Here is a 12,426-nt window from a genome sequence, read left to right on the forward strand (position 1 = left end):
AATGTGAAATCATTCTAGTTTCCACGAACCTGATCTCCATAACTGACTTACCCTGAAATTCCTCCCAGAACAATTCCATTAATTTCCATCAGGAAACACATTGCAGACTAATGCAACAGGCGCTAGCTGTGAATGCGTACCTACATATAAGACCTGATCTGAAGTTAGTTTTCATACACATTTGAATGACTGATATGTGTGGTTAGGAAACAGAACTGATCTGACATTAGATGATAATGGAGTGTTGGGAAAGACAGACAGTTTTACGACATGCTGTCTATATTGCACTGGTTACACCAGGGAGTAAACAAATGCTGCTCAGCCTCACAATATACCAGATAAGATTAAAACTACACAAATGCTTAATTGTTATGGTGATTTAAATTTTGTTCACTAGGACTAAAATTCATTCGTAGTTTACTTTGAATTACACTACACTAACACCTACATAAATTAAGATAGTTGTAGTATAAATTCTGATGACATAACTCTCCAGAGAGATCAGAGAAATAATTAGAGAATGCAAATGTGCTTGACATGTTTCTATTCTAATGTCCATTAAGCAAAATGAGCTAATGCAAAGCTGAATCCAAATTTCTGCATGATATTTAAATGAATTGCCTGTACGGCAAAACTTTAATGAGGAGATTGCTTTGGCAGGTGTGTGGAGCCAATTTAATCAGCTGAAGTGTTTATGGCAAAGAAGCGAATAAATAACATTTGCAACCCCAAATGCATTCCCACTACTTCTGTGATAGAGAAAAGCTCAACCAAAAATCTTAAATGTTCTTTTTAAAAGTACTTTTTTAAATAAAAAAGCACCCTATTTGTGTAATGTTTTCATCTAAATTATATATATATATATATATTAGATATATTATTACTATTACTATTATTATTATTATTATTATAGACTACAAGATAACAAATAGATACATCTGTAGTTTACTTAAGTGGTCCTTCACGGCAATGAATGTTACATGAATGTTAATAGCTCTATAACACATAGACACTTATGTTGTTGAAACATAACAAGATTGGTGTTCTTTTTAAAGGTATCATTTAAACAAAACAGTCTGTTTGCTGAACAGTCTTTTCCCCTCGGGCTATCCATCTCATCAACAGTTAAAACTGCCCCATCGAGCAATAATTATGAGCAATACACAGTTTAGTCTTTTTATATTTATCCAACATATCCTACCTCTTCTGCCATTACATTCCCTTGCACTGTATATAACAGATTTGTATTTGCACTACTTACATATATATATATATATATATATTTGTCTTATTGTGTATTCTATATATACTTTATTTTCTATTCAATTTTTATTTTTATTCTGTTTTTTTTATTTATTTATTTTTTTTTATTATCTCTGTCTTGTTGCTGTATTGTATTGTTCTGTGGAATGTTTCCATCTAAAATAATTCATAACAATGTTAATAGCATATACAAAAGGAGCAAAGGTTTCTCAGCGATGTAAACAAGGAGCAACTATCACTAGTTCCATTAATGCAAACACACAACTTGATGAAACGCAACCCCGCCTGATTATTAGTATACATTTCAGAGTATCAAAGAGGACATGAATGCATCTGTTTGGACTCAGTGGTAGTTTATCTAAGTGGAATACATGTTGATAATATTTTCGGGAATGTTTAAACTCTCAGACACACAGACACGTATGTTTGTTGCAACATCACAAGATGTGTGTTCTTTTAAAAAGTAACCTTTTAACAAAACAGTCTACTTGTGTATTTGTTATGTAAACGGATTAAATTAAGTTAATACTCTAAATAAACACACACACAAACTCTCGTTGTTAGTTTTCAGCTGTTAAATCTTGATGTTGAGGCTGTTTGTCTACCTGATTCAGGTACGTTTCCGCCACATGCGCACTGGGGAATGAAACATGGCGAAGAAAAAGTTTGATCAAAACAAAATGTACAGACGGGACAAGAGACACAAAGACTCACCATGTGAACAGTAATCGCGAGTTGTATTCCTGTAATTCTGTCCGTTCCCAGTTAAATTACTGATGATGAGAAATTCCCCTTTACTCCAGCTGAATTTCGCCGTTAAACTGCTGGACTGACACAAAGCGGAAGCTACACGCGACTCTGTATGTACACTACATTCTATGACATCATACTCGTCTTCTTTAATGAATCACAGTTGTTCTCTTTTCACTCTATTAGTTACTCCGAAATGCTATTCCGTGAGCTCAAAGATCCCCGCAGTAGTCCTGTGTGTGTACTATTGTAGAATACATGAGCGGCAGTAGTGAGCTCCAGAGTTTACTAACTGACTGCTGACACCTGAAAGTCTGGACTTGAGATGGTTTCAGTGCGGAGGTCAAACACCGCCTCTGCTCTAGTACACTACTGTATTTACTGCAGTCCCGGCGAAGGGAGGAGTTACCTCACAATTTTGCTATTCCCTTGCGCTCTCACACTTTCCCTTGCTGTGTTGAAACAGAGCTGCTACGCATTTGGATGGCGTTATACACAGTGGCTCTGTTTCAAATTGTAGTGCGCTGCCTACATAGACAGCATTTATGGCCAGAGTACGTGTGTGTGAGGTGCGCTAACTCGGAATGCGTCTGTTGGTGCCCCAAAATGCTTTCTAGGTAGGCAGCTCCCTAGTTTATGAGCCACTTTTTCTGTTTCAGGCGTGCATTTGCTGTTCAAGAGAAATAGCATAGTACCATATGCCATTTGCTAGTTCCATATTTCTCATATTATTTCTGTGGTATATTGTATGAATATTGTGCACAGTTTGCAAATTGTCTGTGTGTATAGAATATAGAGGTTGGTACAGAGAACCAAACCTGCAAAAATGAAAAAATAAAGAAAGAACTAGCCTAAAATAACCAAAGGGGATAATGTTTTAGTCTATAAGTTTCCCTAAATTTAAATATTTGGAATTATTTTATTTCTGTAAATATTACACATTTATTTATTTATTTTCAGGATTTACTTATACAAAAAAAAAAAAAAAAAAAAAAAAAACTTATACAAAACAGAGCATACTGCAAAGAATACTGTATCCTAAACATGCAATGACCATCATTTTACCATCAATTTCCAGTGTGATAAATGAACCAAAAGCAAAATCCCTGCCGAAAATAAAACACATATTAAAAGATAGTGTGAACCTGTGTTTTTATAACCCTATATGACTGTCTTTATCTTTCTTAACACGAAGGGATAAATTGTGGAAAACATTTTTGCTCAGTGATGTCATACAATGGCCGTTTATGATGACTACCTCTTCATGCTTCCAAAGAATGCAAAAGATTTATTCAGAAGTCTAATAAATTATTCCATGAGACTCATGATTTTTATGAAAGCATACGATAAGGTTTGGTGAGAAACAAACTGTAATCTAATGTATTATTTAGTGAAAATGTTTACTGACCGTTGACCCTTGAATCATCGTTCATGATAGGGCATGAGAGCAACAGTTCACGCAGCTCCCTCGCAAGATTGGGGCGTTCAAGCGAAAACTCTTTTTTTAATCTAAAAACAGGTCCTCCACAGTGATAGCGACAACAGAACACAACACAGCTGCACATAAAACAGAGAACAGAACTTACTAAACATGTCTGAAGAGTTTGTAGTCGAAGAATTGATGCATTTCTATGCCCAGCCATATTTTTTTGAGTACTCGGAAATCAAACAGAAACATAGACAAGGCTACAGGCATCCTAAACTGTTGGCAAACGACATGCGATAAAAGGTATATTTTCTGTATTAATCAGAGTTTTTGTCGTAACCAGCCGTGACGAGCGACGGTACATTCTATCGATCGCTTCTTTTCTATTTTCGGCATCGTGCGAGTAACTCCGTCCGCTGTGAACTAGCACCGGTCCAAAAACTTTCAAAAAATAAGGCTGGGCATAGAAATGCATCAATTCTTCGACTACAAATTCTTAAGACATGTTTAGTAAGTCCTGTTCTCTGTTTTATGTGCAGCTGTGTTGTGTTCTGTTGTCCCTATCGCTGTGGAGGACCTGTTTTTAGATAAACAAAACAAGTTTTCACTTGAATGACCCAATGTTGCGAAGGGGCTGCATGAACTGTGGCTCTTGTGCCCTATCATGAACACGCACAGGAGATCAACGGGTCATTGAACAATTTCACTAAATAACACATTAGATTTCAATTTGTTTCTCACCAAATCTTATCGTATGCTTTCATAACAATCATGAGTCTCATGGAATAATTTATTCAACTTCTGAATTATACTTTTGTGTTCTTTTGAAGCTTGGAGGTCACCATTAACTGCAATTGTATGACATCACTGAGCATATTTTTTTTTTCACAATTTCTCCCTTTGTGTTAAGAAAAAGAAAGAAAGTTATATAAGGTCATAACAACACAAAGGTGAGTAAACAATGGCTGAAATGTCATTTTTGGAGAAGTAATCCTTTAAACCAGCCAAAGACGGTTTGCTGATATTTGCTGGTCTCTCAGCCTGGTTAAGCATGGTCTAGTTTGCTGGTTTTTCTTTCTTTTTTTTTTTTTTTTTTTTTTTTTTTGGCACTGGTAATCCTGGTAATTCAAGACCAGCAGACCATCTTAGGCTTATCTAAGCAGTTTATTTTTTGTTTTTTTATTTTTTTCCAGCAAGGAAATGCAGTCTTATTTGATGCAGCTGCCAAACAAATGACTTTTTTATTGTTATTTTTATTTTTATTATTTTACAAAAAAATGCAGAATAACCATATTTATTTCCAAGTTAATTGGTCTACACTTTCTGAATTAAACATGCAATTTGGTGAGGTGACATACCAACAATTTAGCATGGTACTGTTTAAAATCTTTTTGTTGTAGATTGCATACTGCTTTTTAAAAATAAAATAATTCAGTATACGATATATACTGGGCAGTTTGCAGTAAGCAGTACACTAGTATTCCATTGCGACAATGTTTCCCCCTAGTTTGATCAATGCTCAAGTATTGTCAGCTTTGGACATGTAATGGACTTGCATTATTTATACTGTTCTATTTGGTGATGAAAGCAGTAGTCTGGTGCGATGTGATGTAAGACCACTGTTATCTGGACACCATCTGTCTAATCCTGTTATATAAAAAGATGGAGAAAAAAAAAATCATTTAACTCTATTTCAGCCATTTAGTTTAATGTGCAATGCTGTTTCTCATTTGAGCCATATCAAAATATCAAAAAATCTTTACATGTACTCTGATTTGACAAGGAGAAGTATATTCAGTGGTTGACCATTGTACTGTATTTGAAAATGCAAAAGGAAATCAGGCACATCACTTGAGTGTGCTAAGAGGGGTCACAGTGTATCGGAATGGGACACTCCTTTCCCTAGGAAGTACTTGGAAAAACCCATTTAAAAGACAATGCATTTTCCTTCTGCAAATTTCTTCCCTGAGGAACATATAATGCTTCCTCCACTGATATTCAAGGTCTTGAAATGACTTCATAAATCAAAGTGGTTCATTGTAAGGTAGCTGAGTATTTTATATAATGTTCATGTGGGGGTGAATGTGTGTCTATTACTCAGACTGATAGCACGCTAGTTGAATGTTTTTACACCACATATGGATCTTTAGTTGTTATAGAGTTTTTTTTTTTAATAAAATAAAAGTAGGTGCCTTAGGGCCTTTTCTTTTTTTGTTTTTTTTTTTTTTTTTTGGGAGTACCACAGTACACAATGTCAGGGAACCCTCACCTTGAAATAATTTCCATTATAGCAGTGTACCATATAATCCCTCATGAGCAAGCACACTGTATACTTTCATATTTATATACCCCCCTTTGAATAATGATATTAAGGACCTGGAAAGAATTGTAGAATATCATTAGTTGCTAAATGAAGCTGACGTTTTCAATTTTACTGGTTGATTAAAGCCATGGCTTATGATCATTAATTGTGCTAGTACTCATTACCAAGTTCCTTAAATTTTAAATTAACATGTCTCAAGTTAGAATTATGGCTTAATGACATTTCAGGTTTGCATTAACTGTGTAGTCCATTTAGCCCTTTGCATTAACTAGTCCATTTGGCCTTTTCATTAAAAGTATTTCAACAGGGTGAGATTGTAAAGGCAGCAGGTCACTAAATAATTGGGCTGATGGATATGTGGCCTCACTCACCCTACTGGTATTGATGTGGTGTGAGGCAAAATCAGATCATACTAGTTTAAACTTGATTTGATTTGTTTATGACCTTGGTTTGGTAGTGAGTACAGTTGTCATACGCTTCATTAATGCTTGTATGGTTTTTATCAATCTATACATTCTCCTGTGGTCTGATACTATTGTCCAACCACTGATATAGAGTCAAACAGACTAGTTTTTAATTACTCATGATGAGATTTAAAGTCAACATGAAATGATGTTTGCAACCCATTTTACTTCCATTATTTGATGTATTTCTGTGTGAAACAGGATGTTCGATGTGAAGAAAATGTGGGGCACAATCCAATCCACTCGTTATGGATAAAATGGATTAAAAAAAAAAAAATGTAAAAAGAAAAAAAATGGACATCCATTTATGCATTTGATAAATGTTTATCGATTTATTAACCATTTTATCCATCAGGAGTTAACTGGATTGTGCCCCACATTTTCTTCACATCGAATATGTTTTATATATAGGATTTATATATTTAATACAATTTTAAAACGATTTTCTATCCATTTTATCCTCTAGGAATAGACTGGACTAAATGGATAGAAAATAGATATTTTTAATTTTTTTATTTTATTTTAACAAAAGTCTTATCCATTTGTTTGTTATCCAATGTATCCCATTTTATACATTTTTATCAATTTTATCCAATTTATCTTTTTCACTAATGGATAAAATGAATAAAAATGTATAAAAAAAAAATACAAAAATTGATAAAATGCATTAAATGGATATAAAATGGATAGAAGTCTTTTTATCAATTTTTTATCAATTTTATCAATTAAAAAAAATCACCCATTTTATTTGTCAGGAATTGTGAATTGTAAAAACTGGTGTTTAAATGACAGGTAGATAAAGGGGAGGGGTTCAAAAAAATAAGAGGGCTGACTTCAGCTAGTGACATCAGCTGAAAAGGAAGTGCTTTCAGAGGTGGAATAATAAAGCATTTTTTAATATGATTAAAGTTTATGAAGACAATATATATATATATATATATATATATATATATATATATATATATATATATATATATATATATATATATATATATTTACTTTGAATTAACATGTACTGATGATTTATTCACAATAAGAACAGGAATGTGTATCAAGAAAGTAAGTAGAGTACATTTTGATTTCACATTGCAATGAAAACTTTTGGATAAACGTTACTTACTTTTGTTCTTTTCACACAAAAATTTAACAAAGTCATAAAAATTTTGTCGATTAAAAAAGTCTTACATTTAGATTTTTGTTTTTGAAAGCATCACTGTTTAAATCAAGCACACAATGAAATATCCTTTGCAGAGTCTTGCATATTATCCCACCGACCTTGTCCAGATTTGGGGTGATGCTATCAAGAACAACATAAGCAAACATAATTTCTAGGATTTGCTTAACAAACTCTGCCTGTATACCAGGAGATGGCTGTGATGTATTTTGCTTCTATTGTATGTTTACTGTAGCCATGGTTGCACTAAAACTTGCTGTAGATATCACAGGGCTGTTTTAGTATTGGCAGTTAGAGCAGACAAACTGGCTCTCACAATTAGGATAAGAGACCATTTTTTCCATTGACACATCACTGAGAAAAACTGGGGCACATGTTGCTTGGTGGAGAAACTTCCTTTTGTGCACCAGTACAACCTGTGTAGGTTTATTGTGATGCTTCTCCACTGAGATTTCTTATAGCGACTACATCAACCCCTAGTGTATAGATTACACTCCATTTACTTATGGTAACACGTGATTTAATTGAACTCCTGAGGATGCCAGTTTCTCCGTAAACAAAGAACAAGAACCTCTTTATAGTTCTTCCTTTACATCTGTACCCTGTATATTCACTGTGTAAGCCAAAATGTTTACATATTTGTCAGTGTAACTTTGGATGCTAGGATGTTCTGGGTGGTTGCTAGGGTATTTTGGGTAGTTGCCAGTTCATTTCTTACTGGCCCAAGTCAAAATAGCACACCCCCAACTTTCTATGATATTCTGGTTCTTCTGTCCGTAAACTTCAATGTGATTGTTTTCACTCATCATCTGTCAGGTGAAAATTGCAAGTCAGATCACGGGATGAGTTACACATCAAAATGTAATACTTATAGGTTTGTTCCAATCCCGAACCCTAAATATGAGCAATAGTAATAGTGATGCTTGCCTTAGCAAACACCACTAAATCCATTAAACATTGAATGGCTGCTACCTGTCAGTCATAATCAGATTCTGCAGGTTTATGTAATGGCAGCATGCCAGAGATCAATGCTGACTCTGATGGCTTGAACACAGGAGTCGCAGGTGCTCCTATATGTGTATTCTCTTTTCAGGGACCTTTACACCATGTTTTCAGTGACCTGCTCTTGACCTTTAGGTATTTTTTGTTACAACCCAATCCAATTTTGTTCCCACAATGCCCCAGAACTGTGTCTGTAGATTCTGCCAGCTTCTTATGTTATTTGACCGCATGCTGTGAGCATTCAAAGTCCAAACCGCAGGCCAGCTATCATCAGCCATTAGTTCATAAGGTTAATAGTCTGTTAATTGCCAAAAACTGTAACAGAACTGGCAGCATGTGATGTTAGTTTGTTAATGTGAATTATTTATCAACCTTTGAACAGGATGTTAATTCCTCCGTGCAAAGTGGCACGGAGCAGTTTCCTTGTCTATAACATAAAAACAAGCAATTTTTGAATAATAAAAAGAGCTGCAATATAGTTTTGTTGGATATATAAAATTCAGGAATTGTTTATTGCTGATCTTCATTAATGGTGACTAGGGCTATATGTTCACAATAGCATTCTACCATACTACTCTTATTTCTGTAGTATACTGTATATGTATGTACACTGAAAAAAAATGTTTTGTCAGTTCAACTTAGAAAATGTAATTCATGTGGTAACTTCTAAATTAACTGGGTTTGTTGAAATGAATGAAAGTGTTTAAGATACTGAATATAACTGAATTTAACCAACCTGAAATACCAAGGTTTTACTGAGGCATAACTTTCAATAGATACAACTGGATTTGCCCTGTAAGGTCAAATCACATTTTAAATTTGATGTATAACCTGATATGTCTTTTAAGTTCGAATCACATTTTCACTTTAATTTAAGTTAATTGCTTTATTCAGGTCAAATCACATTTTCACTTTAATGTAAGTTCATGCGCCCATTGAAGACTTTTCTTCTGTAGGCCTCAACAGGAAGGTTGAAAACAAGCTCTCCCCATTCATTTGAATGGCATCTGTAAATGGGAATAGATCATTTTTATTTTTTATTTTAATAAAAGTCTTATCCATTTTTTTGTTATCCAATTTATCCCATTTTATCAATTTTTATTAATTTTTTCAAATGTATCCTTTTTTCTCTGATGGATAAAATGAATAAAAATGGATAAAAAATATATATAAAATTGATAAAATGCATTAAATTGATATAAAATGGATAGAAGACTTTTTATCTATTTTTAATCAATTTTATAATTTTTTTTTATTTTTTTATTTGTTATTTTTTAAATATCCATTTTATTTGTCAGGAATTATGAATTGTGAAAACTGGTCTTTATATGACAGGTAGATAAAAAAATGTATCTACATTTATTTAAAAATGTAAAAATTTAAGAGGGGTTAAAAAATAAGAGGGCTGAATTCAGGTAGTGACATCAACTGAAAAGGAAGGGCTTTCAGAGGTGGAACAATAAGGCATTTATATTATGATTAAAGTTTATGAAGACAATATATATACATATATATATATTTACTTTGAATTAACATGCACTGATGATTTATTCACAATAAGAACAGGAATGTGTATCAAGAAAGTAAGTAGAGTACATTTTGATTTCACGTTGCAATGTTATTTACTTTTGTTCTTTTCACACAAAAATGTACCAAATTCATAAAATCTTTGTTGATCAAAAAAGTCTTACATTTAGATTTTTGTTTTTGAAAGCATCACAGTTTAAATCAAGCACACAATGAAATATCCTTTGCAGAGTCTTGCATATTATCCCACCGACCTTGTCCAGATTTGGGGTGATGCTATCAAGAACAACATAAGCAAACATCTTTTCTAGGATTTGCTTAATAAACTCTGCCTGTATACCAGGAGATGGCTGTGATGTATTTTGCTTCTATTGTATGTTTACTGTAGCCATGGTTGCACTAAAACTTGCTGTAGATATCACAGGGCTGTTTTAGTATTGGCAGTTAGAGCAGACAAACTGGCTCTCACAATTAGGATAAGAGACCATTTTTTCCATTGACACATCACTGAGAAAAACTGGGGCACATGTTGCTTGGTGGAGAAACTTCCTTTTGTGCACCAGTACAACCTGTGTAGGTTTATTGTGATGCTTCTCCACTGACATTTCTTATATCGACTACATCAACCCCTAGTGTATAGATTACACTCCATTTACTTATGGTAACACGTGATTTAATTAAAGGAATAGTTCACCCAAAAATAAAAATTTGCTGATAATTTACTCACCCTCAGGCCATCCAAGATGTATCTGAGTTTCTTTCTTCATCAAAACAGAATTTAAGATTTTTAGGATTTCATTTCAGGCCTCCTCCTTTAAACAATGCAAGTGAATGTACTCCATTTTTTGATGGTCCAAAATGCATATTTAGGGTGCATCAAAATAATCCACACGACTCCTGTCGACAAATAAAGTTCTTCTGAACCCAAACGATTGATTATTTAAAACAAACAAAAAAAAAAAAAAAAAACAATACTTATATACTTTTTAACTACAAATGTTCGCTTCCGTACATCTCTGTGACGTGCGCTCATGAGAGGGATGACGTAAGCTCATTGTTAAGGTCACGCATCACGTGGAGGAGTCAGGAAGCACGTCATTGTTTACAAGAGAAACTTGCACAGACCACAGACCAAGCACCGTTCACAAACCAAAAGTCCAAAACAATTTCAAAACAATATAAAATAATAATAATAATAAAAAAATCATTTCCAAATAATAATAATAAAAAAAACATTACTGCAGTAAAAAACCATCCTTTATTTCGGAGCAATGCGTTACCTACTTGTGCTTTTTATTTAGCAGAAATATATAGGCTATATGACTGTCAGGAATTCAAGCCACACAAGTTGTAGTTAGAAAAACCAAGTATGAAAGCATTTACTGAGATTCACAGGATTTACAGGGTTTACACAGTGAGATCAATGGTACAGGTGATATCACACAGAAGAGAAGCTTCACAAACTTATTTATGCAGGCAGTGATGAGCGAGTGAATTGAGTGCAGGTGTGGTGAATTAGAAATCGAGTGATGAGGAACGGAGTGCTGAGGGAGGTGCAGAGCCCGAGGGAGGTTTCACACATACCTGAGTTTGCTGGAAAAACAGCACGGGCACAGCCGATGAATTCAGATATCGACCTTTTGTTTCTTTTGATGGTCTGAAATCCTCAGGGGTAAAATGTTCACTGCACACCCTCCAATATTTGAGAGAATGTAGGGGTGTACTGATATCCAGGTTCAGCACGATAAGCCAGAGCTTCAATCGCTCACGATCATGTATAAGATGAAAAGTTAACATTTTTACCACCGTGCATTTTCTTTGGGGTTTCTGAAGGTTTAAGCATCCAGGATACACATGCCAAATGGCCATTTTGAACAATACACTTATACAAATACAAATCTACAGCAAAGACAATTAAACTTTTGTACAACTCTCCTTCTCTTGTAAACAATGACGTGCTTCATGTGACGCGTGACCTTACCAACGAGCTTACATCATCCCTCTCATGAGCGCGTGTCACAGAGATGTACGGAAGCGAACATTTGTAGTTAAAAAGTATATAAGTATTGTATTGTTTCCAAAAATAATCAATCATTTGGGTTCAGAAGAACTTTATTTGTCGACTGGAGTCGTGTGGATTATTTTGAAGCACCCTAAATATGCATTTTGGACTGTCAAAAAATGGAGTACATTCACTTGCATTGTTTAAGGATGAGGCCTGACATGAAATCCTAAAAATCTAAAATTCTGTTTTGATGAAGAAAGAAACTCAGATACATCTTGGATGGCCTGAGGGTGAGTAAATTATCAGCAAATTTTTATTTTTGGGTGAACTATTCCTTTAACAATGAGCAATAGTAAATGTATAAATTAAAATGAACTAAGATTAATAAATGTTATAAAAATTGTTTATTGTTACTTCCTGATACCTAATGCACTACCTAATGTTGATGTACAGTAAACAGCTTTACTGTAAAGTGCTACTTACTATTTTTAA

The 12,426-nt window shown here is 34.0% G+C and overlaps 1 protein-coding gene across 2 annotated transcripts in view; it reads right to left on the minus strand.

Annotated features, from left to right (window-relative positions):
* LOC127415315 (inactive ubiquitin carboxyl-terminal hydrolase 53-like) overlaps positions 1-2,348 on the minus strand; it is a 79,345-nt gene extending 76,997 nt beyond the window's left edge. For both annotated transcript variants that reach the window (XM_051654037.1, XM_051654028.1), the window contains exon 1: positions 1,978-2,348. The gene's annotated coding sequence lies outside the window, so the exon portion shown is untranslated. The remainder of the gene's footprint in view (positions 1-1,977) is intronic.
* Positions 2,349-12,426: the final 10,078 nt, after the last annotated feature.

Source organism: Myxocyprinus asiaticus, chromosome 2 (assembly GCF_019703515.2).
Source record: "Myxocyprinus asiaticus isolate MX2 ecotype Aquarium Trade chromosome 2, UBuf_Myxa_2, whole genome shotgun sequence".
NCBI lineage: Eukaryota > Metazoa > Chordata > Actinopteri > Cypriniformes > Catostomidae > Myxocyprinus > Myxocyprinus asiaticus.